This window comes from Littorina saxatilis, linkage group LG16, assembly GCF_037325665.1.
Source record: "Littorina saxatilis isolate snail1 linkage group LG16, US_GU_Lsax_2.0, whole genome shotgun sequence".
NCBI classification, from domain to species: Eukaryota; Metazoa; Mollusca; class Gastropoda; order Littorinimorpha; family Littorinidae; genus Littorina; species Littorina saxatilis.
The window spans coordinates 24,892,776-24,920,083 of record NC_090260.1 but is presented as its reverse complement, the minus strand read 5'-3'; the positions used below and the strand labels follow the sequence as shown (position 1 = coordinate 24,920,083).

General features: G+C 41.2%; 2 long non-coding RNA genes across 2 annotated transcripts; both read right to left on the bottom strand.

Moving 5' to 3' along the window:
• Window positions 1-203: 203 nt before the first annotated feature.
• Window positions 204-2,136, bottom strand: LOC138950678 (uncharacterized). The gene is made up of 2 exons (XR_011450768.1): window positions 1,615-2,136; window positions 204-853 (listed from the first exon to the last, which is right to left on the bottom strand). It is a non-coding gene; the product is annotated as an uncharacterized lncRNA (long non-coding RNA).
• Window positions 2,137-5,227: 3,091 nt separating this feature from the next.
• Window positions 5,228-19,340, bottom strand: LOC138950675 (uncharacterized). The gene is made up of 4 exons (XR_011450765.1): window positions 19,005-19,340; window positions 10,396-10,664; window positions 9,177-9,283; window positions 5,228-8,245 (listed from the first exon to the last, which is right to left on the bottom strand). It is a non-coding gene; the product is annotated as an uncharacterized lncRNA (long non-coding RNA).
• Window positions 19,341-27,308: the final 7,968 nt, after the last annotated feature.

Here is a 27,308-nt window from a genome sequence, read left to right as displayed (position 1 = left end):
ATTATTACCTTGATCAGATCGATGTGTATGACAAGGAATTTCTATGTTTGCTGATTTGGTTGTCCGGTAATGACTTTCATGCACAGGGCTTCTAAATTCACTCGCTCAAACGCTCATGTCTGCACCAACATTCACACACGTCCATATTCATAAGGGATGGTGACAACACACTCTTGAACAACAAACATGGCACAAAACGAATGAACATTTCAAACATTTCGCTATTGAATGAAATCATCAGTACATGGATATCAAATCATAAAACATCTCACAAAATACCTCCTTGCCATTCCGAAGTTGAAGAAGAACACAGTCCGGCATTACACACACTACACTTTCATCACTGAGAATCGCTGTTCACAACACATGTCCTCGGCTCTGATACGTTCTCCGAATAATACACACAAGTCCTGGATGATGGTATAGTCCGTACGAAGCCAAAACACTTCTTACTATCCTCTGACACAAGTTCTTATCAGCTTCCACAATCTTCTGTCTTAACTGCAGGCATTTAAAAAATTAAACCTGAACTCACACACAGAGGTGACAGCACTACGTACCCTCCCTCGCTGTAAACAAAGTACTGATTTTACCTGTCCATATTGAAACTACATACATTTTTCACTTGACAGAACAGTTAACTGTTGCTACCAACTTAATTAACTGGTATTGGAAAAAAATATCACACCTTGAAAACCCTAGTTCAGTATATCATAACTATATGCAGCCTTCAAACGGTTGGTACCGGTTGTTGAAGATCTCTTAGTCGCGCTTCCTGGCATCCAGACTTCTTGGGTCAAAATTGAGGCCTTGAAGAGTCGTCCGGGGAAACTTGTCTTGTCTTGAAGCATACCTGAAAATGAAATTATTTTTTTTATTTGACACTAAAGCAAATCTTATGCTGGGTACAAATGCTAAAACAAGTTGCACCAGTCTGTCAAACATGTATAACGATACTGAACGCAGTACATTTCACAAGGACAATGCTTAGCTGAAAACCAGCATCCACGTCGAATAAGGTAAATGGCAACCCAGCATAGCGCAGTAGCAAAACTGTCCCACAGGAAATCACGCTTCCCTTTGTTTAAAAAAAAATCTGTTTAACTTTCTAAGCTTGTAGCCCTGAAAGTCAAAAAATTATGCATATAGCCTCTGGCTAGTGATTCTGAAAACGTACCAGGCAGAGAGCACATTTTACGAACCAAACCAACAACTTGATTCAGCATCTTCACTCGCATTTGGCGAGTAGATGAACACTTCTACTCACCAGTTGCATGCTTCTACTCACTATGGCGAGTAAAATACTTGCCACTTTCAGGGCTGGTTTGTTTTTAACCTAAACATAATGTTGTAGTTTTCCAGAAATTGCTCTACACACAAACATACACCACCGCCCTCGTCTCTTGACTAAATGTAAAATGCATAGTTTTTTGATGATGCACTTTATAAATATCACTGTTTCTCTTTCCCCAGTCTTGTAGCTGTTGTAGTTAACAAGCTCTATATTTTAACTTTAAGACTTAAATGTTCTGAAAAAAATAGATCACACTCTGATGTAAACCTCTAGGTAACGCAACCCTAATTTCCTTAATATTAATTATTATACACACTTACTTAACAATTTTGATGTCATCGAGAGCAGCTGGTGCAGTTTTCTTGGCAGCATGCCCCTTCCACATACATTTGTAGTGTGTACAAGTTTTGTCTGCTGGCACAGTGTCGATTCCTTCAGCCATGTAGTGTGAAGCAGCAAAAAGTGTGGCAGCCACATGGTTGCAAGACTGTCCTTTCTGGGTAAAAACAACAACACACAATCAAATTCCGTTTGTGTCATCTTGATTTTCCTTAGCCTGCTAATAACAATTAACTTTATCTTTCCTAGGAATTCCTACAGAGAGCTTGTAAGCGCATGCTGTTGATATCTATATAAAATATATACCGGCTCAGAATGGAATTTGATCTTACTGCAGTGATAACCTTCATTGACAAGAGGATTCACAAACACATGTGTACGTACACATTTAAATAAAACTCCGCACTCAGGTACCTGGTATTCTATTGAACATGCCTAGCCAACATGGCATGGTCTCCTGGAGATACTGATTGAAATTACATTAACATGCTGCTCATAACTTTGTCAAACAAGAAGGGCAAAGCCCATACGACTCACATGCTTGACCTTGACATGGTCAAATAACTAAACCTAGCAATGACATCATACACTAAGAACTGCTTTACACATTTTTCCTACCAAAATACATGTGACCTTGACCTTGAAGCAAGGTCATCCAAGGTCATGCAACACAAAGCTGTTAATTCAAGACATAGGAAGTACAATGGTGCTTATTGGCTCTTTCTACCATGAGATATGGTCACTTTTAGTGGTTCACTACCTTATTTTGGTCACATTTCATAAGGGTCAAAGTGACCTTGACCTTGATCATACGTGACCAAATGTGTCTCATGATGAAAGCATAACATGTGCCCCACATAATTTTTAAGTTTGAAACAGTTATCTTCCATAGTTCAGGGTCAAGGTCACTTCAAAATATGTATACAATCCAACTTTGAAGAGCTCCTGTGACCTTGACCTTGAAGCAAGGTAAACCAAACTGGTATCAAAAGATGGGGCTTACTTTGCCCTATATATCATATATAGGTGAGGTATTGAATCTCAAAAACTTCAGAGAAAATGGGAAAAATGTATAAAATAGCTGTTTTTTAGGCAACATTTATGGCCCCTGCGACCTTGACCTTGAAGCAAGGTCAAGATGCTATGTATGTTTTTTGGGGCCTTGTCATCATACACCATCTTGCCAAATTTGGTACTGATAGACTGAATAGTGTCCAAGAAATATCCAACGTTAAAGTTTTCCGGACGGACGTCCGGACGGACGTCCGGACGGACGGACGGACGGACGGACGGACGGACGACTCGGGTGAGTACATAGACTCACTTTTGCTTCGCATGTGAGTCAAAAAGACAGCTTTTTCATGCAGACATTTTCAGTAGAGAATTATGAATCTCTGTGTGTGTTTGTCACTTTGTGTGCCATGCATTATATGACTGAGTATGAAAACTGATTGTGTAAGATACCAAGTAACGCAGCCATCAAGTTAATCCCACAAAACATACAAGGCCAACAACACTTACCCAGCAATACACTCGCAGTAGGCTCCAAGTGCCTGTCCGGTCAGCGTCCCCCCACAACAGCATACCGTACACTTCGTTGCGAGTCTGCTTCATTGACGTCAGCACACTCGCTCTGAGTCTGATCACCACAGTTGCTTACTAGCTGTTGTGCCATGCAGAAAGACATTTTATGCACACAGTATGTCTATCGTTTACACCAAGGTTTTGCATTCAGATTCTTTGCGCTGGATGCGTCGTATAACTTGTCGAACGTCGACGCAGTAAGAAAGTTGATCCAGAGATCTGTAGATCTGTGGTCGATCACCTCTGCTTCGCTTATGCAGGGGAAGTTCGCCAAGTCTTTCGTCCATATACCACCAATAGCCGTTTCAAACCATACCTTCGTGCATGTCCTTGACTTTTAGTTCATGATTTTGAACAAGATAATCCGTTTTCTTGCAGAATTTCTCAAAGTAATCCTCTGGCAATAGTACTTCGAGCACCGACAGTGAAAGAGGTATTTCAGGCTGCCCCTTATTTCCGGTTATCAGAGAGAGGCTGCCGTGCCCTAAAATCTGATTGGTCGAAACGCTGGGGGCAAAGGTTATACGAAAAAGGTCTAATGCCGCGTGGTCAGCAAACCATGTGGTGCCAGTCGTGAAAACCAGGTTCTTTGTCCCACAGTGAGACATTCAAGTTGGGGACTTTGTGACCGCTGACTTTGTCAGCATGGATGGAAAGGTGGAGAGATACAGGGCGGTGATCATCCCCAAGTCAACCCATTTCCCCGGTGGGCCAGATCGAGAGGAGATCTGTGTGAAGTGTTTGCGCGCAAAAGACAATGGGAGATACTATGTCTTTCCTAATGTTGATGACATTTCATGCTTGCCAATGGCTCAGATAAAAAAAAATCCCACCAACCAACCATGAACAACAGGGGGGATTACTTTTTTTGACATGTGACCAAGTCTCATTTGAGCGTTCACAGTGCTACCTGAGAATAGCACACCCCCTTGAATTGGGACCAAAGAAAAAGCGTTGTATATATGCATTTTTGAATGCTTTTCTAAAGTCATAAGTTCATTTGTGAGAAAAAAATTTTTTTAGGGATTGTTTTGCTGAATGCATGCAGTTAAGAAATTGACCCCGTTTTCAAATTTAGGGGGTAGGGTTGCCCCATAGCCCACGTATGTCTGTGTGACTGTGTCAAATATCAATCTACTTTGCGTACAAAATGTATAGATGTTTGTTTTTCGATTTTAGAATGATTTCTTAAGCTGGCTAGAACTTCTGAGGTCTACAGGAAACAATAAAGATAAAAAAATGTACAAAATATAAGTAGCGTCCTTTATCTTACCATTGTTCTGATCAATGCTGTCCCTTTATTTGCAAGTTAACCATTTTTCTTAATGTTTTCAAGGAGTATGTTAAAAATTATTATCAATGGTTGCTTTAAACAGCACCTTTGGGCAGTTATTATGCACTGAAGTTGTAAAAGCATGTTTGGGGGTTTTTAGGATATAGCGTCTTGGAACGCCAATCATCTTAAAAATACGAATGTTCATATAATTTTTTTTACTGTTTTGGATAGATAAAAAGTTGAACTATTGGTGCAAACTGTTTTTTGGCCCCTGTTTGACTATTTATTATTTTGGAATATTGTGTGTGAGGGGGAAACTGCAATCCTCAATATCATGAAACGTGCCCCCTCCCCTTTTTTTGACCAGCAATGGGAAAAAATGCCATCTTCAGAAGGTGTAAATGTACAGTTATTGTAATATGTGAGTGTATGCTTGAGTGGGGTGGGGGGGTCTTTTTCAGAATGGCTGTTCTGATTTATTATCAAAGTACAAGGAGTGTTTTTCTTCACATTCTGACTGAATGTGCAGTAGAGAGAATCATGAAGGACTGAAAGAATATATACAAACAAGTACACACACAAAAATCAGGTATTTTTACATTTAGTAAAGTTTTGATTTTTATTGTCATGAGTTATCTTTTTAATATAAGTCTCCGTTTGGATTAAATAATCTTAATTTGTGATGTTTCATTTTTTAATTATATGAAAGAGGCTATTTTATTTTTCAAATAATGAAGATTTCTATGTCTAAGTGTTATATAATTACACATTAACATGCTTCCATTTGAAACTTAGAGGTCGTCATCGTGGATTGACGCCCGACCAAAGCTAATTGAAGCCTGACAGAGGGATTATGTTGTAATTCAATCTGACGACGATCTCTTTCCTGCTTTAATGCGATGGTAAACAGACAGAATTGGTTCTGTTCTGTTCACACACTACTTTCAGTCCACCTACCTGCAACTGCAAGGGTCAAGTCCCAAGAAATATGTCTCTGTATTCCTATCTTATCACTTTGCTCCTGTTTTGTTTTCTTTCACATACATTTTCCCTTATTTTTTGACGGGTTTCTGGACAGCTAACTCAAAACAAATTCTTTTCATCACAAAAGCGATGTTTGGAATTGACTGACGTAGTCAGGAAGAATTCATGCATCAACTTACATCACTTTGCATACCTTATGGTCTCGGTATTTCGCTGGCCTTCATATTTCCTTGTAAAATGACCCTCGATCAAAGCTAACCGAGACTATAGTTGAGACTGTATCAATGCGCCTTGCCAGCAGGTAGCTAATGGCTTTTTTAGCAAGTGGTTATCGACAATTAGTGACAGGTAATTTTGAATTAGTTGGAGCATTCTGACCAATCACAGTATCTGTTTCATTAAAATGCCAACTTGATTGAATTACAATATTTTTTAATACTTTACCACAAAGTTAATTATATTTGTTCCAATTAAAACACAAAACCAATTCGTCCAACCATCTATTAAGACAAGACACATGTAATGTTGTTTCTGTAGCTGAATTTAATTTTTGCTTCAGCAAAGGAAATGAATTTAAGAATATTTCGAATAACAAACTAACAAAATAAAACATTTATTGTCAAAGCAAGGCAGATAATCCTTTCACACAATGTAACTTTACCACAAACGACTTGCATATTTCCTAACATTCTAGACGATTCATTACATTTTGCTGTTTGCACTGTCAATTACCATGAAGGCATAACAACATCCAGGTAACATTTAACATTCTTGAAATAAGCACATTACTTGTATGGTACTAATTAAATTCATGCTTGCAAAAGTAACCATCAGAAATCATAAGGACATTAATGAAATTACAGACCATAAAATAATGCAGCATAGTCCCCACACTGTAGAGACCTTATAATGTTATTTCAACATAACAATAACCATAACAATAAAAACACTTTATTGTCCATAGAGGCTCAAATGTCTGATTCACATTGCCGCATGGCGGTCACATGTCCTATCGTTTTGAACTGAGCGTTGACATTGTCCATAAGAACTCAATTCCTTCGGACAGCGCGATATTCGTTAATGTTTTTTTCAAGATACACATTTTCAAAAAGCGACCAAGCACTCTTTCTTTCTTTATTTGGTGTTTAACGTCATTTTCAACCATTCAAGGTTATATCGCGACAGGGAAAGAGGGGAGATGGGATAGAGCCACTTGTCAATTGTTTCTTGTTCACAAAAGCACTAATCAAAAATTTGCTCCAGGGGCTTGCAACGTAGTACAATATATTACCTTACTGGGAGAATGCAAGTTTCCAGTACAAAGGACTTAACATTTCTTACATACTGCTTGACTAAAATCTTTACAAACATTGACTATATTCTATACAAGAAACACTTAACAAGGGTAAAAGGAGAAACAGAATCCCTTAGTCGCCTCTTACGACATCGGGTAAATTCTTCCTCGTCCCAACCAATATGGGACTCCCCCTAACCCGCGGGGGGGGGGGGGGGGGGGGGGGGGGCCCAAGCACTCTTGCATAAGGTGCACTAAAGTTGTGCAATGCAGATCTTGCGTTTGGGTGACACTTTTCTGCAGCACATTAAAGTTAGGAGTATGGGAGACAACTCCAACTGACTTAGTCTTGCGTCTGCTTTTGCTTTCAGTTCAAGACATTTTGACGAAGCGCACTTAGTTATGCCACCAAATAATAAAACTAAAGCCTGCCAAAGTTCAACAAAAGCTGAACACGTTTGGCTATTCTACGTTTGGTTGGCTATTCAACGGCATCTTGTGCGTGCTATTTTGTTTATTTGTTGCTTAACGTCCAGCCGACTACGCAGAGCCATATCAGGACGAGGAAGGGGGGGATGAAGGGGGCCACTTGTCAAGCGATTCCTGTTTACAAATGCACTAACCCATTACTTGTGTCCCAGCAGGCTTTAGTAAAACTAAATTAATACCTACTGGAAGATTACCAGTTTCCAGTATGTTAAAATAGGCTTAACCTATCTACTGCTGGACTTACATCAGAACACTAACAGATTAAACTATACATGAATCGCGAGACAAGCGGCAAGAGAAGAGATTTTTGGAAAAAATACAGGTGAATGAGCAAGAAGGCAGAAAAAAGAAAAGAATTCATGAAGAAAAAGAGAGCATGACAGGAAAGAGGAACCAAAAATCTACCTAACAGCAAACTAGAAAGCTCCTGCGGTTCCAAAAACAGGAGGGGCCTTTAATTTCATAACCGCAGTGCCCCACTGCGGGATTGTGCGTGCTACATTAGTGTCAAATTAAAACAGGGGGTAACACGACGAGCGTCATTCTTGAAAATGAAACAATTCTGATGTCCTATTGAAATGTCTGAAAGCGGTCAAATGTCCTATTGATGCTGAAGAGCTAGGACATTTGTATCCTTAGCGGATTATGACTTTATTCAGTTATTCTGCAGAAAAACAGAAATGCTGGAGAAAAACTGTTTGTTTCTGCTGCATTTCTGCATAATGTCATCTTTTACGAGAGCAACGTAAAATTGAAATCAAGAATGCTGCAGTAAAACAGTGCTGTTGTTTTACTGCAGAAAACCTGTTTACACTTTTTCTGCAGCATTGTGTACTGCAAGAACTGCCTTGAACTCCAGTGGAGTGCAGTCCAGATCAACATCTGGGTCGTCGTCTAGGGGTTCCTGATCAGACTCCATCCTTTCCAGTGGAAGTCTTCTTCACATAGCTCATTGGTTGTGTCCTCAGCATATGTAGTTTGGAACCTGAAAGACACGAGAAAAATATATACTCGACCTGATAAAGCCTTTTTGAAAACTCAGATTTAATATCCACTTCAATAAACCCTTCATTTTGCCAAAGTTACATGCTTTTCCTATGACATTTCACATGCCTTTTTTGCCTTTTCCAATGTTAAAAGTTAAGTTTTCTGGGGCAAATTAGTGTATGAAACCGCTTTATGTTCTTTAAATTGATGGAATGTGTGCATTTGGTTGCGTGTGATCTGTTTATAAAATGAAATATTGTTAAAAACTGACCATGGGATTGCAGTTTTTGTCGAAGAAACTGAGTGAAAAGAAATTTGAAAGGGGAACGACTCTTGTCGCTAGACAAAGTATGAAAGTTATAGTTGCGTTGGGAATTAGCTTGTGTTGAACGTTTGTGCACGGCAGATTTAGATTCAGAAAACAACCGCACTCATGGATTTTATACGATTCATGTGTTCAAGCCTGCAGTTGTTAATTTAAATGCGGTATGTTTGTATTGTTTGCTACAATCGCAAAAGTAGATCCCACAAAGTCTAGCTCCTAAACCTGTGTGCTGTCGAGGATTCAGGCATGTTGGGTAAGTGATTTTGGTTGCTGGGTAAGTTACCGATAAATAGAGAATAATACATGGCTTGCTGTGTCGTACCAGATTTACAGGAGTTGTTTTTTAAAATATTGAACTGCAAGCGAAAGCACAAATTTGTTGTTGACCATGCCGTTAAAAAAAGCAATTGCAGAAAATAACCTAGTCATGTGTTTGTTGAGATCATGGGAGTTTGGGAAACATAGGTGCTCAGTTTTAACTGGTCGACCACATATTATTCTTGTTTGGCTCTCTGGAACCGGACATCACTAAAGCGGGGCGCAACTCTCAAACACTTGCAAATCCTGGTAGAGTTATTTTCAAACATTGTCAATTGCAAGCTACCTTTCAAGTGTCAGTCCTTGAGCTTTGTGGATGGTCAGTGCGAAGCTAGGAAGTACTGGAAACTGATGCCTCACAGCAATGTCCTTTTGTCGAGGATCAGGCATGGACTACAAACAAAATGAAAGTCACAATCTTATTAATACATGTATACATATCATTATCAGGGATGGCCAAATCTTGAAATTTTAACTCGCCAACAAGAAAGTTACTAGCCCGCCAGAAATGCATGTAGTACAGAAAGCTATAAGGCTATTTTCTCAGATTCTTTTTCTCATAACCTCTCACAATTCACATCTATTTTAAGACTCCCTCCTGTTCCAATACCTGTTTTTCTGAGAATGTTGAAGATCTTAGAAGTCAGGTTCCACTTTGAAGATAAAATCAGAGTACATTGTGTAATAATTGACGATATCAAATATTCCATCCATATAAACAATGCGAGATGAATGGTGGTTTCTTGTCCGACCAGCCTGTTTGAGGGAAGCATATTGTTGTTTGTTTCATCTTTATGAACCAAGATGTTTATTTTTTTAATTGTACCCAGTTTATTTTACAGTGGAACCCCCCTTTTTAGACCCCTCAATTTAAAACTTATTCCTCCCTTTTAAGACCAAGATTTCTCTGTTAGTTCATAATCTGTCTATATTTACCCTCCCTTTTAAGACCATGATTTCTCTGTTAGTTCATAATCTGTCTATATTTACCCTCCCTTTCAAGACCAAGATTTCTCTGTTAGTTCATAATCTCTCTATATTTACCCTCCCTTTTAAGACCAAGATTTCTCTGTTAGTTCATAATCTGTCTATATTTACCCTCCCTCTCAAGACCAAGATTTCTCTGTTAGTTAATAATCTCTCTATATTTACCCTCCCTTTTAAACCATGATTTCTCTGTTAGTTCATAATCTGTCTATATTTACCCTCCCTTTTAAGACCAAGATTTCTCTGTTAGTTCATAATCTCTCTATATTTACCCTCCCTCTTTTTTTAAGAGCTTAATGTGTCAGATTTTGAATTGTCTCAAAAAAGCGGGGTGGGGGTGCCCACTGTAAATCTTTCTTTACTTTCTTTATTTGGTGTTTAACGTCGTTTTCAACCATTCAAGGTTATATCGCGACGGCCCACTGTAAATGAAAACTCATGAAAATGATGCCTTTTGATGACAAAATAAAATGTCAACTCAGTAAAAAATTGAGGTAAACAAAAAAACACAGGCATACCTGAGAAAGCAGTACGGCTCAACTCCACTGTCATGTTGGTCTTCTCAAAGTGGACAACCACTTTGTCATGGTGGAGGTCCACAACATGGCCAAGACTGCCGTTGACTAACCGGTCGCTTATGTTGCGGATCAGCATAACTGGACAATCTTTTTTGAGCCACAGGATCTTTGGGGCACGGGTGTTCTTCAAAGAACTTACATCTCCTTCATCAGTCGCGTGGAATTCCTGCAGCTGGCCAGACATACCCAGAGGCTTCTGCCTGTTGTATCTAAAAACACAATTATATAACAAAACTCAGATTTTTTAAAAGTAAATAAAAAAAAAACACTGCCTAGCAGACAACTATCATTACTTTATATAGCTATTCTGATGGACACGTGGGGGAATATGGGGGCTGTGATTGGATGGTCTCACACATCCCTTTTCCGATCATCAAAGCATAACGCTAAGGAAGTTGGCCATTTTTGCCAATATCCAAAAGCATATCGGCAATAACAAAGACGCATAGTTCCGGTTTCCTCCACGTGTATAAAGTACACGCATACCTCGCCAGGTTTGTTTCTGTGACTAGTTGACAGACGATGCCATTTGCTTTGTGTGTGTTTTTGTTGTTGCTTACTGTACATGATACATACTACGTGTAAAATCCAGTTCTTTAACAGGCAACAAACCTTGCAAATTTCCAGAAGCTGCAATCTGAAGCGACCTATCTCTGATTCTAGCAGACGATCTCTCCAATGAACACAAAATCAGCAAACTCTCCTGTCACATTTAACGTCCATTGTAATAGTGCTATGTTGAAATGAAGTTACCGGTCTGAAACATTTAGGCGTTTCTTCTGAGACTATCCTTGTTCTCTTATCATCTACAGATTTACCGCAGTAACAGAAGTCAGACTTTCGAAAACACATAAGCAAGCATGATACGTCATGACGTCATATGATTCCTAGCATATTGACGAAATGCTAAACATCCGGTTATCTTGAGTTGTCTCGAGCTCCGTAATACATGTCCGCGGGTTTTTCAATGTTCGGTTATTTCCGTGACTTCATGCATTCTGGTAATTGTTGCTGACAAAAACATGATTTTAACACAGAATTTAATGTCAGAATAGCTATATAAACGCTATTGTGTTTTCATCGTAGCAATAGGGTCCGATATTTAGACGAGACAAGTATAATGCTGACGAGTTATAATCAAAATTGATATACATGTTAAAACTGTGATACATACATGTATGTAATAAATATGTTTAAAAACAAAGAATTTACTCTTTCCTGAGTGTGTGATTTTTGTCGCGTGTTTCTTTCAGGCGAGATATTCTTTCGGCTAGCCACTCGTGAAAATAGGAGGCGAGATTGTCTATGAAACGGTTTGGTGGCTAGCTACACAAGAATTAAACTGCACTGGTCGGTAAAAAAACAAGTCGTGGACAGCTAGTTGGATGGGCAGCTGAGTGGCCGCCATGTTTTCTCGCCAAGCGAGCAAGCCTAAAGCTACCCAGCGTTTGAGGCGAGAATTCTAGCGTCACTCGCGGCGAGATGTGCCCAAGAAATGGTACTTCCTCGCCCTATACTCGCCAATCTCGCCTTTCCTCGCCTGTAAGAAACAGACGACTGGTGAGGTCAGTCTAAATTTGAAGTTAATTCATGACTGTTTGAATGTTTTAGAGAAAAAATCACTTGTACTTGAACTCAACCACAGAAATAAACTTTTTTTCTCTGGGCAAATTAATTTTGCATTTACATTGCACACATAATTTAGTTGACTTAAAAAGCTACAACTTTCAGCTTCCAGCACAGCTAGTTTATAAAAACAAGCAAACAACAATAAAACGCATTAAAACAAATTCTTCCATGTAACAGTCTTCAATATAATTTAAAAAATTAAATAACAAGCAAACAAACAAACAAAAACAAGTGACTGCAGATGTAACCCCAAAACTAGCCATTACTAGCTGACATGTCTTGATTCTGGAACTAACCACCACTGCAACCCTCCAGTCAGAATCGTATGCTTGTCCATGAAAGTAGGTCAACTAAGCAGGGGGCTGCTAGCCATCTTGAATCTTGATTCTCAAAGAGTAGTGCAGTTACCGTGCCAAAAATCATGCTTCAACCCACCAGTTTTTGCAACAAAAATTTTTTTTTTGCGGGAATGTTCTCAAGACAGTCTGGTTAGCGCCCAGTGCAAAATCTAAGTTTCAAACTATTGGCACAATCGAGAAATTTGCATATTAGTGACGTCATACATTAGTGGAAGAAGACACTGTATTGTTCTCCAAGATAAGCCTATCATGTTGCATCTCGTTGGAAAGATCTCGGCTCAGAGGACTCAGAAATACAGCTATTTAATATCTATGACGGCAGTAGTTGACACAAAACGCGTTGAAAATAGAATCCGAGTGCTTTTTTTGCATAAACACACACACACATACACACACACACACACACACACACACACACACAAAAATACACACGCATGTGCTCTCTGGCACACGCACACTCTTTTATATTCTCTCACCTCTGCTTGTCAATATGCCTCGCCTTATTCAGTAAAGCCGGACGGGGAATTGGAGCAACTGGCACCACGACACTCCACACCCAGGCGAACAAACGAGTCCGTGTTTACGACAGCTGCATCTTCTTGTGTCGCAGTCAGTCTTGCATGCACACCGAATCACTTTCAGAAGAGCTGCTGGTGCTGCTGGTAGGTCTGATGTGCATGGAACATAAACTTCGCCATCCAGCTTCCAGCCCCAATCAGTTGGAGTAAGAGTGTCATTTCCTAGCCACTGCTGAACCTGGAGGTAGACTCTTAGACTGTGATATTTCGCAGCACCCGAGGTGGGGGAGGGGGGAGGGGGTATGAACCTGGACGTACGATGTCCCAGTAGCAACTTTTGTGCAGAAGAGACGATGTCGAAGTGCGTCAAGACTTTCATCTGGAACGCCATTGTACAGAAGCACAAGTGCTTTTTCCCCAGCACGCAGAACATCTTCTTGTGTCTGTATTTCAAGAAAGGCTGCAGCAAGATACTGTAGTTGGATACTGTTCATCAACTTTCTGAGTGCAGCTCCTTTCCCAATGCCAAAGGGCCTTGATGTTGTGTCCGAGCCTGTTATAGCATGCAGAAAGAGAAGCAGGCGGCGAACATTGTCCAGCTTAGCAATCAATGTCCTCATACTCCATGTCTTCTTCTTTTTGCCGTGCTTGTCAGAAAAGAAGAATACATCATGGGCAGCTGAGTTCACGTGGTAGCCCAGCAACACAAGAAGGTCGGTGTCCTCTCCAACAACAGCAGTGGGGCCGTGTTTCGCGCTCTCTGTTGCTGAAAGAGCGATGGTGAGGTCTGCGTCACCCTTTGCATGGATCACTGTGCATTTTGGCTCAAGAGCAGCCCCCAGAGCATGGATGAAGCGTTGCTTATTGTCCGTGTTTACCAGAAACTGCTCCTTGGATGTCTGCAGTTGCATATCCTGTTTGAAGTGGACAGGTTGTCCTGTTGCACCTTTACTTCGGCGGGAGTGTGTCATGTCTTTCGTTGATGGACCAGAAGTATACCCATCAAATACGACAATTGCATTTGAGTACTTTCCTGAAACGTAGCGAACGTATGACTCAATGATCTCCTGAAAAGTTAGTCCTCGTTGCCAGGGGATGCGCTGGAGGAGGGAACCACCATCGAGGACGTACTGAAGCACTGCTTCCTCTGGACGCTGGCATTCCTCTTTCTCCACCATTTTCCAAAGTTCGTCTGCTAAGACAGCTTTATTTGGTTGACGGAGAAGTTTTGGTGACTCAAACAGTGATGACGGGTACCCGCAGAGTTCAAAATGGAACGCTTCTGCTTTGTCCTGAAGCTTAGCCGTGGCCACTGCAATCAGTCGCTGAAATAACAGTTGGGGATCCACTTGAACAGGACTTCCGTCAACACGAAGAAACGTCTTTGCAGCCATGGTAACCACTTGATCTTTTTTTCTCATGGAAACATCGGTGACGATTTTGCCTTCCATCTGCTCGATGATTTTGCAGCCAACTTCTTTTGCAATGTCCACGTTTACCGCTGGCTCAGCTACGATGCCGGTTACAACATTTCTGAGAGTCGAATCTTCTGCAAAAGGATCTCGTCCGGCCAAGAAGGACGTCACAGCCATCATGTCTTGTGTGTCTTTTGCTGACCGAGACTTCCCCATCTCCAAATGCTGCTCGCTTGCAATGCGACAGACCTGAGTAGCTTCCTGCATGGCGTTGTTTACTTCTGCACATGCTGGCATTGCAAGCAACCAGACCGCTCGCTGCGATTCACCCATGCCTCTTCCTCTTGTCAAGCCTCCTGTCGATTTGACACTCCGCATCAGGATTTGCTCTATTGCGAGATCAGACGACAGACCCGCCCAAAATCGGTCGCTTCTGCGAATGACATGATGCCCAGCAATGAAGCTCTGATACACCGATGGATGTGTATCTTCTAGTTTGTTCATTGTCTGGAGGTACAGATAAGCAGACTTGGTATACAAGTTGTGGCCCGCCGCAGCTAAGTAGGGCAGCATCTCTTGCACTGCAGATAGATGCAGAAGCCAGTTTCCCGTCCTCTCTGCCTTCAGGAATACCTTCAGTATATCAATCATTGTCATGTACTGCAACCACAGTAAAGCTGTTCTACTGTCGAAGGCTCTCTTCTGCTGTTGCAGTGTTCGGGTGATTTTTTGAAGGACATCATTTTCTTTGAGACTCTCCAAGGGCTCACCATCCATGAGGCTGTCGTACAGTCTGGCAATTTCGTTCAGTGGACTGTCCATTTCTGCAAAGCTTGTCTGGACTGCCTCTTCTACATCTGAAGGAACTTCTTCAGTTGAAACAGATACCAGCTCTGCATCATTTTCAGGAAGGAGGCTATGGATGATGGTGTTGTCTTCAGTTGTTGAGACTTCATGCAGTGGCTGAAACGCTGCCGCTGGTTCTGGTGGCGCGTTTGGACATTCTTCCGAGTTTCTGTCTACAGCTGTGGTTGGTAGGGATGGCAACGGTACTCGAAGGGCTTTTGATGCAAGTAGTGCATTCAAGGCTGCATCAATGAGGAAATGACCTCTGATCGCACGTGTCACGGCTTTTCCTTCAAGCATTGCTTTGGCAGCATTTGGGGCATACACAGTGCATAGTGTATCGTACAGGCCAGTTTCCGCCATGAGATGTCCTATACAAGCGAGAAAACTCATCTCCATGTGGAAGGGACCAAGCCGAAGAACTACAGAACGTAGCTCACTGGAAGCTGCTTCTGCTGATATGATGCTGAGGGCCTTCCACCACAGGGGCCCACAGGGGCTGATCAAAGGTGACTACAGGGGTTTTGTTGTATCGCCTAGCTTCAGCAGAAAGAAACAACAGCGTTGAATAGATACAAGTTTTGTCACTGGGTTTGAGATCAATCATTGGCAAGAAGACAATAGATGACTGACCTGGAAAGTCACCATTGTGAACGGCCTGCATTACTCCTGACCAGAACGGTCTCTGAGGACGGAGCAGCCATGCTGACTTCCATAGGACTTCAACTTCTTTGGTAGGGTCTTCAACTAGGACTGTCCTTAACTTCTCATAGGTGAGACTTGCCAGGCCTTCACATCTCTCATCATAGAAACTGATTTTGACACGGGCTTTCTTCATGACCTCTTCCAGCCTAACCTCTGTTTTCCGAGCGATGGACGACCTATTTTTGATGAACGGGGTTATGGAAGCAATCATGCCCATTCCATGGAAGGTATTCAGGCCATCAATTGTTCCAGTGTTATGATCGACATTGTCTGCCATGTACTGCATGAAATGTTCATCTGTGGCTGGCACGATTATCTCCTGGGTGGCAGCCGCACTCATTTCGTACGTCTTTACTTCTCTGTAAGAGGAGCTGAATCCAAGGGAGTACAGCGTGTCAATCAGGAACTTGGAACCAAAACAGTGGTGCATCTGAACTCCAAGACCAATCTGCAGTGGAGCAATTAAAATTCTTGGGCGAGCTGCTTGCATAATTGCTTGGCCGATTGAAGCAACCTTCACATTAGTGTCCTTTCCACTGAAGATCTCTCCGAGGAAAGTTTGCAAGGATTTTGGCACAAAATCAAGGTTTGCTGTAATTGAGGAAGTGCTGTCTGGACTTGGGTATTCTTTTCTGCTGGTGTTTATCTTCTTAATGTCACTTTTGATAAGTTCAGCAGCAGCTCTGATGATGTTGTCTTTTTGAGTTTCTTCGTCGGTCGTTTCAGGTGTCGAATAAAAGGAATGAAGAATAGACCATGTAGTCCTCTGAAATGTTACCACGTTTGCTTTCCCATCCATTTCTGTGATGATAATTTCATCACCAAAATGTTTCTTTAATTCTTCTTTCATCTTTGAGTGACTATAACAGTCACCACCTGTAAACTCTTTCATTTTTCTGATGAGGTCGATGATGGTGACTTGTTCTGTATCGTTTTCTTGCAGATAATTGACAACTTTTCTGAACGCTTCTGCTCTTTTTTAATCGACTGGTCTTCCTTGTTTTGGTCTTTTGTTGTCAGTGTCTGATGCAAAGCACTTTTGAAGTTTCCTTTTTGTTCTAAAATTGGCGCTGCATGATTGGTGGTAGAAAGCATCAGCTGCTGGAAGGTCCGAGACGAATTCTATCCTGCTTTTTACCTTTTCAGCCCATTCGTCTGCTCTTTCAGCACAGATTCTATAGACGGTCTTCTGAAAATCTAAAGTGTGAACTGGAAGTACTGTTGGACCTCGTTTTGAAACAAGTTCTGCATGCATGCCACAAAATAAACAACATTTCCTGAAATCAAAGGGCTGATTCTTTGACCGCAGTCCTTGGTTCAAATTTGCAGCAGTATCTTCATCTTTATTTTCCCGAAGGTAGGCTGCTATGTTGTGCTTGTTTGTATATGAACTGCGACAAGGTACATGCACAGCCTGCCCCTCTGCAACAACAATTGAATCACCACGCTCGGTACTGGCTCTGTGTATGCTGTCTCTTCCCTTCTGTTGCGGAATGACGATCTGCTCCCCTGAATAAAGGCTTCCTCCACACAGGATACACAACTGCTCCATGATCTGGAAATTTTTTATTTATAACATAAACATAAATAAAGCAGTTGGATTGACACTGTATGTATAATTGTCCAGACGCTAATTAAAGCAAACATATATTTGGTAACAATAGTCATACAGCATATTTTATTGTAAAATATCCTGAATACAGTGAAACACTTTTATTAAGACCCTCCATTTTAAGATCTGGTTTCCTCAGATTATTTTGTTGGTCTTAAGAAAGGGGTTCCACTGAAACATGATTTATTGAAAATATAAACATCATACGGGATTTTTTTTATTAAGCCTTTTTTCTATGAATTTTTTTTTTTTTTTAGCCTTTAATAGCGGAAATTGCTGATATGTCAAACCTACCTCATTCTTGTCTCATTCGCAGTGGTCACTGGTGTAGAGGAAGGATTTCGCTCAGAAAGCAGGTGACTGTAGAAAAAAAAGATAACATTAATGATTTACGCATCAAATAAAGGCTATCGTGATAGCATTCCATCAGAGAAGTGTCAGCAATGGCGACAATAACAGAAAAAACATAAATAAAACAGCACCGAACAGTGCAACAGGAAGGTTATTTTTGACAGCATTCGCCTACCATACATACTGGAAGCACGATCTTTGAGTATAATATACTTTTTTTCTAATCTAACTTCATAATTGTATATGTGATGCTGAGCATATCAACTGCAAAGATTATCTGCACGTTTGAAACGCTTATCTGTACCTCCAAACAAGTTTTAGACTCATGTTCTGCTGTCTGGAAGCAGACGAACGTTTAGCGAAGCTAGGTCGTCTTCATATCAGGCTTTTTTCTTTCCAATGCATTCGTATCGCATAAATAAAGAACTAGCGCTAGCATTCTACACATGCAGCCGAGAAAATGAGGTGGTAAAAATGTTAAAGGACGAATAAAAACGTAAAGATTATCGATTACTCACCTTTTTGCATGTGGCCACGCGAAGCACGTTCGACCAGACTTTGAGTGCATGGCGCGCATAAACTTCCGGCTTTGCGACGGCAGGCCAAACCAGTCAAATCTGCTTGTTCCGTGTGAGTGCATGACTTTTCTGATCCGATAACTCACTTATTCCATTACCTCAAGGCTTAGATTTTGGAATGGGTACTAAAGGACACTTTATCTACCAGTCTGTGTTGATTTCATTTGTGTTGCAATTAGTGGTACCCCTTTAGCTCCCGTAATTCCACTAGAGACGGAGAGGCGGGGCTAACAGTGGGAGGAGCCATAATCATAACGACCGCGTTTTACAAAGTGAAACGATCACTGCAGACGAACATTACGTACGTTTGGAAACCTATTCTGGTACTTGCGTTTACCTGGGGGCATTATAAACCAGGAATGAACTTTATTTTAAGTTAAAGCTTGCTGTTTCTTCAACAACAACAGCCAACATTTCTTTTAGACTAGAGTCATGTTACGAACACTGGTAAATCGTCTAAGTTCTCTTTTAATCTAAACTTCGGGTAAGTTTAAAGCCTGTTCATCAACAAAAGTAAAGTTAAGAAGTGTACATACCTGCTTGTCTAAGAATAATGACGTTGTGTCCAAGCTCGACTAATTCCCGTGCTTCTTCCATCGGACAAGTCGAACGGGCGGTCAAAGAACGCCCATTGCCGGAGCAGACGGTTTTCTGAGCATGCGCTGTAAAACTTTTACTGCGGAACGCTCCGGATGTAACCTTTTGTGGCCTTTGAACCTGGTTAACTGCCGGTAGGTTTCGATCTTCGCAATGTTAAGCTCAAAGAGAATGTTTTGTGTATCATTTCACGGGGTTTGAGGCTGCTGTGTCCCTCATCAGTTATATTGGACTAATTGCAGGCCGCTAGAATGCTGTACACCCCTGAGAGCGTACGAAAAGCGGAAAACATCAGCGCGAGTTCCACTTTCGATTCGTCGAGGCTCCAGGTTCCTCTCATGGAGTGGTGTCATGTGGACACCGACCCCGTTCTTGACAAACTTCTCGAAGTTGGTGAATGGTTATTTCGAGTTTGTTGCATGAAGTGAAAGCTTAATCATTTGTGTTTGTGTGTGATGTTCGTGCGTTCGGGAAGGGGGTGCAGAAAGTGATGTAGAAAGCTTGAAACGGAGCGAGTCGGCAGTGCGGAGCACTCTGCGTTATATCAAAGAAACTACAATATAGTACTTAGTAGTATGTCGTAGTAGTGGACTGTAGATAATGATCGACCGGCGATTTGATACAAGCTCCTGTGGCTGTGCACGTAAGTGTAGCCTATGCGATGATAAACTTTGTCTGTCTGTGCGTGCGTGCGTGCGTGTGTGTAGTAGTAGTAGTAGTAGTATATAGGGGCGGCTATATTTGTTAGCCGAAGGCCGCGAGGCCTTATTGGTGCCCCTTCTTTGTCAGATACTTTGCATGCCTAAATCCCTATTCTTTCAATGCTTTCAATCAAAGTCGTAAAAAAGGTTAAGAAATTTTGGAGAATTGTCCAAGAAGTTTTTGAAGGCGTCTACTGTGGGTGCGAATTTTATGTTAGCGGGTAGTGCATTCCAATTGTTAGCAACTCTTTGAGAAAACGAAAACTTGCGCTTGTTAGTCTTACAGTGTTGAACAAAGATTTTTCCGTGGCTGTTTCTGGTGTTGTCTGTCTGCTTGAATGTGAATATTTTGTGCATGTCAATGTCATCCACCCCATTTATAATTCTATATGTTTGTATTAGGTCACCCCTTGTCCTCCTTCCCTTCAGAGAGTGGAGGTCTAGGTATTTGAGTCTGTCCGCGTAAGACTTATCCCGGCACTCCTTTAGAATTTTAGTTGCTCGACGCTGCACCCTCTCAATTGTCTGAGACTGTCTCTTGAGGAATGGGCTCCACACCACATTTGCATATCATTTCCACCAGTGGTCTCACAAAGGCTTTGTATAGCTTTAAGAAGGTGTCCTTGTCAAGAAATGAGAACGTTCGTTTGATAATTCCAATCCTCTGATTAGCTTTTGACACAACTCCTCGAATATGCGGGTCGAATGACAAATTGCTGTCGAAAACAACACCGATGTCCTTTTCCTCATCACATACATTTATTTTTTCAATAGCATCATTGACAGTCATCACGTAGTCATATTTGGGATTCTTTTTACCAGAATGCAGAACATTGCACTTTGAAACATTAAAAAATAATTTCCATTTATTTGTCCAATCCTGAAGTAAGTGTATGTCTTTTTGCATGACTGAACTGTTTGTTGCTTTATTGTACAGTTTTGTATCATCCGCAAAAATCTTCACTATACCACTAACCACATCTGGTAGGTCATTTATAAACACTGTAAATAGAACCGGCCCCAAAACGCTGCCCTGTGGAATTCCGCTGAGAACTGCTGCTTGGTTCGACGTTGCCTGTCCAACTCGTACCCTCTGGGACCGGCCACTCAGGAATGACCGAATCCAGGGAAGGACGCTGGGACTAAGCCCATACGATGCAAGCTTTAGGAGTAATCTCTCATGCGGCACAGTATCGAAGGCCTTCTTAAAGTCACAGTAAATTATATCTATGGCTTCACCTTCATCAACGAATTTTGTGAGGTCTTCCATGACCTCTATGAGTTGAGTGACACAAGAACGTCTTTTTCTAAAACCATGCTGACAGTCAGCATATAAATTATTGTCTGTGAGATAAGACACTATAGAATCCCGAACAAGAGACTCCAATACCTTGCATGTTACACAGGTTAAGCTTACTGGTCTGTAGTTACCTGGTTCTGACTTGGTACCCTTTTTTAAAATAGCGGTTACCTCCGCTGTTTTCCAATCACCTGGTATATTTCCAGATTCCAAAGATTTGTTGAACAGCAAGCATAATGGGATAGATAGTTCATCACACAACTCCTTAAGTACCTTTGATGGGATTAGATCAGGCCCTTGGGCTTTATTTTCATCCAACTCTTTCAGTTTCTTTTTAACTGCTAAGGGTGTCACTCTTATTTCAGATAAGGATGCCCCATCTGAATAGCAGCCTTCCGTCATAGTCGGGATGTCTGACACGTCCTCGCGTGTAAAAACGCTAGAAAAATACTCATTTAAGGTTTCTGCCTTACCCATATCGTCAACCACAAAAGATCCATCCACCTTTTTCAAAGTGCTTATACCTGTAGAAGTCTTCATTCTCTCCTGGACGTACTTCCAAAACATCTTAGGGTTTATCTTCCCTTCTTTTGCAATCTGTTTTTCGTATTCCTTACGGGATTTTTTCAGGTCTTTTGTACAAGTATTTCTTATCTTAATGTATCTTAGGTAGTCATGTCCGGACTTTGTGCATAAATATCTCTTATAAGCGCTATGCTTTTTCTTTATCTGCCTCATGGCTTTATTATCCAACCACTTAGGTTTCATATTTTTTTTATGTGTTTTCTTTACCTTGGGAATACACTTTTCCATACCATCATGTAGTACGGTCTTTATGCAGCTCCAGGCCTCCTCCACGCCGAGTTCGGCCAGATTTGACCAGTCATGCTCCTTAACTATTCTTCTAAACTTACTGTAGTCACCTTTCTTAAGGTTATAGTTATATTTCGCCTCCTGATTTTCTTTTTGTTGCGCAATGTACAACTGGAAACTTAAAACATCATGGTCACTCTTGGCCACAGGGTCAAGGTGATCAACATCAGAAATTAAATTTTGTTCATTAACTAGAACCCAATCGTCCAGGGTCGGCCTCTGGCCCACTCTCCGTCTGGTAGGTTCCTGAACCTTCTGAATCAAAAAAGAGTCAAGAATATGCTCTATTATGTTGTTGTTCTTTTCACCTGTCCACACCCCATCCCAACGAACACCTGGGAAATTAAAATCACCCATAATACATACTTTGTCGTACTGTGCCACTTCATTTGACCTCATCATTTGGAATAGTTTGTTATCGTTCTCCTCAGAGCTGGTGTTAGGACTACGATAAATACAGCCCAACAGAACACTTTCCTTGTTTGCACTGTTAAAGGTGCAAAAAACGCTTTCCTCGAAGTTACTTACGTTAACATCATCGCACTCTCGTGCGTTCAACTTACTATCCACATACAAGGCTACACCTCTTTTGTGATTCTTGTTCATAAACATATCATAGTTGGGAATTATAAACTCTCCCTCATTAAAAGTTTGTGAATTTTTTGCCTTAATTTCTGTGAGTGCAATAATCTTAGGCTTAATTTGGTCAATGCGGGTCATAAACTCATCCTTCTTGTTCAAGAAACCATCAACATTTGAGTAAACAACTTTACATGCATCTGTACCACTATTTACCTTCTGATTTTTGGCTCACGTAAGTGTAGCCTATGCGATGATAAACTTTGTCTGTCTGTGCGTGTGTGTGTGTGTGTGTGTGTGTGATAGAAACTTTAACATTTCCGAGTCTATGGATTACGTCAGTCTCGGTCAAAAGTGTTTGACGTGTGTGATAGAAACTATTTGAAGACGTCACATTATGACGTAAGAGGGTTAGACGTCACGCAAAGGAATTACTGAAAGTCTCGGTCATTGTTATTGTGAGCGGGCCGAGACTACTTGGCAGATCCAGGGTCTCGCTTTCTTGCACAGTTTCACCTATGCTTACTGTGCCAGTGTGTGTCAGTGTGTGTGTGTGAGAGTGTAAGAGTGTATGTGTGTATGTGTGTGTATGTGTGTGTGTGTGTGTGTGTGTGTGTGTGTGTGTGTGTGTGTGTATGTGTGACGGAGTGATTGAGTTTGTGTTACTGTTTGTCGATTTCTTACGTGAGCCTTGAAGGCTTCGCCTCTTGTTTCTTTTTGTTTCCTTAGTTTTATGTACACTATTTACATTTCTTTTGTTCAGTCATTCGGGACGTGTGTGTGTGTGTGTGTGTGTGTGTGATAGAAACTTTAACATTTCCGAGTCTGTGGATAAAGCTCGCATAAGAAGATTACGTCTTGGTCAAAAGTGTTTGACGTGTGTGATAGAAACTATTTGAAGACGTCACATTATGACGTAAGAGGGTTAGACGTCACGCAAAGGAATTACTGAAAGTCTCGGTCATTGTTATTGTGAGCGGGCCGAGACTAGTTGGCAGATCCAGGGTCTCGCTTTCTTGCACAGTTTCACCTAGATGTCTATGAGGCTATGGCTATGCTTACTGTGTGTGTGTGTGTGTGTGTGTGTGTGTGTGTGTGTGTGTGTGTATGTGTGACGGAGTGATTGAGTTTGTGTTACTGTTTGTCGATTTCTTACGTGAGCCTTGAAGGCTTCGCCTCTTGTTATATTAGAAGAAGAAAATATGTTCACTTGAAGTATACCTAATAGAGTGTAGGCAGATTGGTATTAATTAGGTCTTCATAATTTCCTCTACTGTTCCAGATAATAAAAGGTAAGCCCTTGTCCGGGCCCCTGGACCAGTTTTGCCAAATCGAGGTCAAACTCGTGCATTTCATGGCGTAACGGTCGATCGTCTGTCTCATCCAGGTTGGACTGTGTCATGTCACGTCGGGGTTTTCCCGCATCGAACAAGTGTTGCTTAGGCCAAAAAAAATAGGTCTGTTTACGGTAACATAGGCCAAAAAAATAGGGTCGCTAGGTCGGGATTTTTTTTTTCTCCCAAAAAACCATATTTTTACGTTATTTTGCCAAAAAAACAAGATTTTTTTTTCTCCCAAATGCCAAAAAAAAGTCTAGGGTCGCGCGAAAAAAATAGGGTCGGTCGGGTTACCGTAAACAGACTATTTTTTTTTTTTTTGCCTTATTGCCCGCGGCTGGTCAGAGAAGCAAGACAGACCTCTTTAGTGGTGCTATGGGCGTCGCCAAACTAACTAGGGGTCTCTAACGTCCTCACTGGAAATGTTCCTTTTAGGGACATGAGTTGATGATACGCTAAAAGGCTGGTTAAAGTGAGGACGAGGGGAGGATGACGGGGTGGGTAAGAGTGATGATGATACAAGTTTGTTAAAAAGTGTCAGTTCTTTTACTACGCAATATAATTTTAGTTGGTTTGGGTTAGGACCCAGTGTCTCGATCCAAAAGCGTTGGGGGAATGGAATTTTAAAAGAAAACGTTTATTTTCTAAAAACATTCTAGTTTTAAAAAGGGATACAATTTTAGAGCCACTTTTTAAAACCAAAGGTTAAACAAGTCGCGTAAGGCGAAATAACAACATTTAGTCAAGCTGTCGAACTCACAGAATGAAACTGAACACACTGCTTTTTTCGCCAAGACCACATACTCGTCGTTTTGTCAGTCCACCGCTCGTGGCAAAGGCAGTGAAATCGACAAGCCATGTAGATTAGTGTGGTAGTGGTCGCGCTGAGCAGGATAACACGCTTTTCTGTATGTCTATTCTTTTTAGCTTACTGAGTTTGTTTTTAATCCAAACATATCATATCTATATGTTTTTGGAATCAGGGACCCACAAGGAATAAGATGAAATTGTTTTTAAATCGATTTCGGAAAATCAATTTTAATAATAATTTTTATATTTTTAATTTTTAATTTTTAGAGCTTGTTTGTAATCCGAATATAACATATGTAAATGTTTTTGGAACCAGAAAATGACGAAGAATAAGATGAAATTATTTTTGGATCGTTTAATAAAATAATAATTTTAATTACAAGTTTCCGATTTTTAATGACCAAACTTATTTATTAGTTTTTAAGCCAACAAGCTGAAATGCAATACCAAAGTCCGGCCTTTGTCGAGGGTTCCTTTGCCAAAATTTCAATCAATTTGATTGAAAAATGAGGGTGTGACAGTGCCGCCTCAACTTTTACAAAAAGCCGGATATGACGTCATCAAAAGTATTTATCGAAAAAAAAAGAAAAAAACATCCGGGGATATCATTCCCAGGAACTCTCATGTCAAATTTCATAAAGATCGGTCCAGTAGTTTAGTCTGAATCGCTCGACACACACACACGTACTGACATACACACACACACACACACACACACACATCCACATACACCACGACCCTCGTCTCGATTCCCCCTCTATGTTAAAACATTTAGTCAAAACTTGACTAACTGTAAAAACCCTAAACTCTCTCTCTCTCTCTCTCTCTCTCTCTCTCTCTCTCTCTATCTCTCTCTCTCCCTCTCTCTCTGTATCTGTCTCTGTCTCTCTCTCTCTCTCTCTCTGTCTGACATATCTCATCGAGCACGTGGGCCTGCACAAACGGACTTTTACAACAACAAATCAACAATGACGACCAGTTTGGGACGGTCTGATGGATGAAGGCCAGGAGGTGACTTCTTTGCACAGAAGATCTTGCCGTCGATGGTCCAAGCATTGTACGGGCCGAGTTTCTTGACGAAACCCAACACTGAACCTGGCCCTCAGCGGGGTAATGTCATCATTGATGAAGACATTCTTGTACTCCGGTTTGTCTTTGAGGGTTTTCTTGTTTTTCATCACTTTACTTCGCTTGCGGCGAGAAACAAATCTAACAAGTATGGGGCGAGACCCTTTCACTGCTTTTCCTGCTCTGTGTGACACAGAAATGTCAGCCTCACTCACGTCCACACCTGCATCCTGAAAGACTTTGATGGCTTTCTCCTCCACCTCTTCCGCTGTCTCACCAACACTCTGCGGAATACCAAACACTCTGACACTCTCTCGCCTAGTGTACTGCTGAAGTCTGTCATTTTCGTAGGTTAGTACACGCACAGCAGACAGCAACCTTTCAGACCTCGGTTCTGGTCTAGGGGAGACAATCGATTCCAAACGTTCTTCGATCCCTGTCATCACACCCCTCACCACCTCACTAACCACCACTGACATTGCTGTGACCATCATGGGTACCATCTTCACAATTGGATCGTTCGAGTCATCACCAGAAGACTTAAAAATAGCCAGAGCTTCGCTAACTTTTGAAATGATAGCGTCTTGAAAAGTTTCAGAGGAAAGACTCCACTCATGACTGACTGCAGTTGCGGTGAACTCATGCCACCACCTCCGACAGTCCCCTGACCCTCGCTCGTACTAGTCGAATTCCCTAAACATTTCGCTTACTTTCAACTTTCTATCTCTTCAAACAAAAAAGTCAAAACAGGTCCTCATATTACCGCATTTTGACGGATGGACAAAAATGATACACAATGTCCGCAAATAGGCGAATATCCCCCTATGTGTGTGTGTGTGTGTGTGTGTGTGTTTAGAAAGAAAGTGTGTGTGTCCATCTGAACATTTTACAAGATACAGTTCGAAAATAACACCTGCAGCTGCAAAAACTCCACAAAGTACAACAACAGAGATATAAAGAGCAAAACGAAGCTGAGAAAGAAACAACAACAAAAACAACACACACACACACACACACACACACACACACACTGGCATTAAATCCCATGCAATAATAGACTGGCCCGGTAACATTCCAAATAAAAAATACACGTTTCAGGTTGTTTTTGGCTCACGAAGTGTAGCCTATGCGATCGTAACTTTGTCTGTCTGTGCGTTTGTGTGTGCGTGTGTGTGTGTGTTTGTGCGTGTGTATGTCTGTGGTAGAAACTTTAACATTTCCGAGTCTATGTGTGAGTGGTTATCCAAGACTATGGATAAAGCTCGCATAAGATTACGTCACGGTCAAAAGTGTTTGACGTCAATTAATGCATCATGACGGCATGCCTCCCTGTAGTCTTTCTCTCTCGCGTGGTGTGTGTGGTCTCGGTGATTGTTATTTTGAGCGGGCCGAGACTATTTGGCAGTCGTGTCCCTGTAAGTAGGCAACATGCAGACAGACAGATCTAGATCTAGTGTCTCTCTTTCTTGCACAGTGTCACCTAAGCTTACTGTGTGTGTGGGTGTGTATGTGTGACGGAGTGATTGAGTTTGTGTTACTGTTTGTCTATTTCTTACGTGAGCCTTGAAGGCTTCG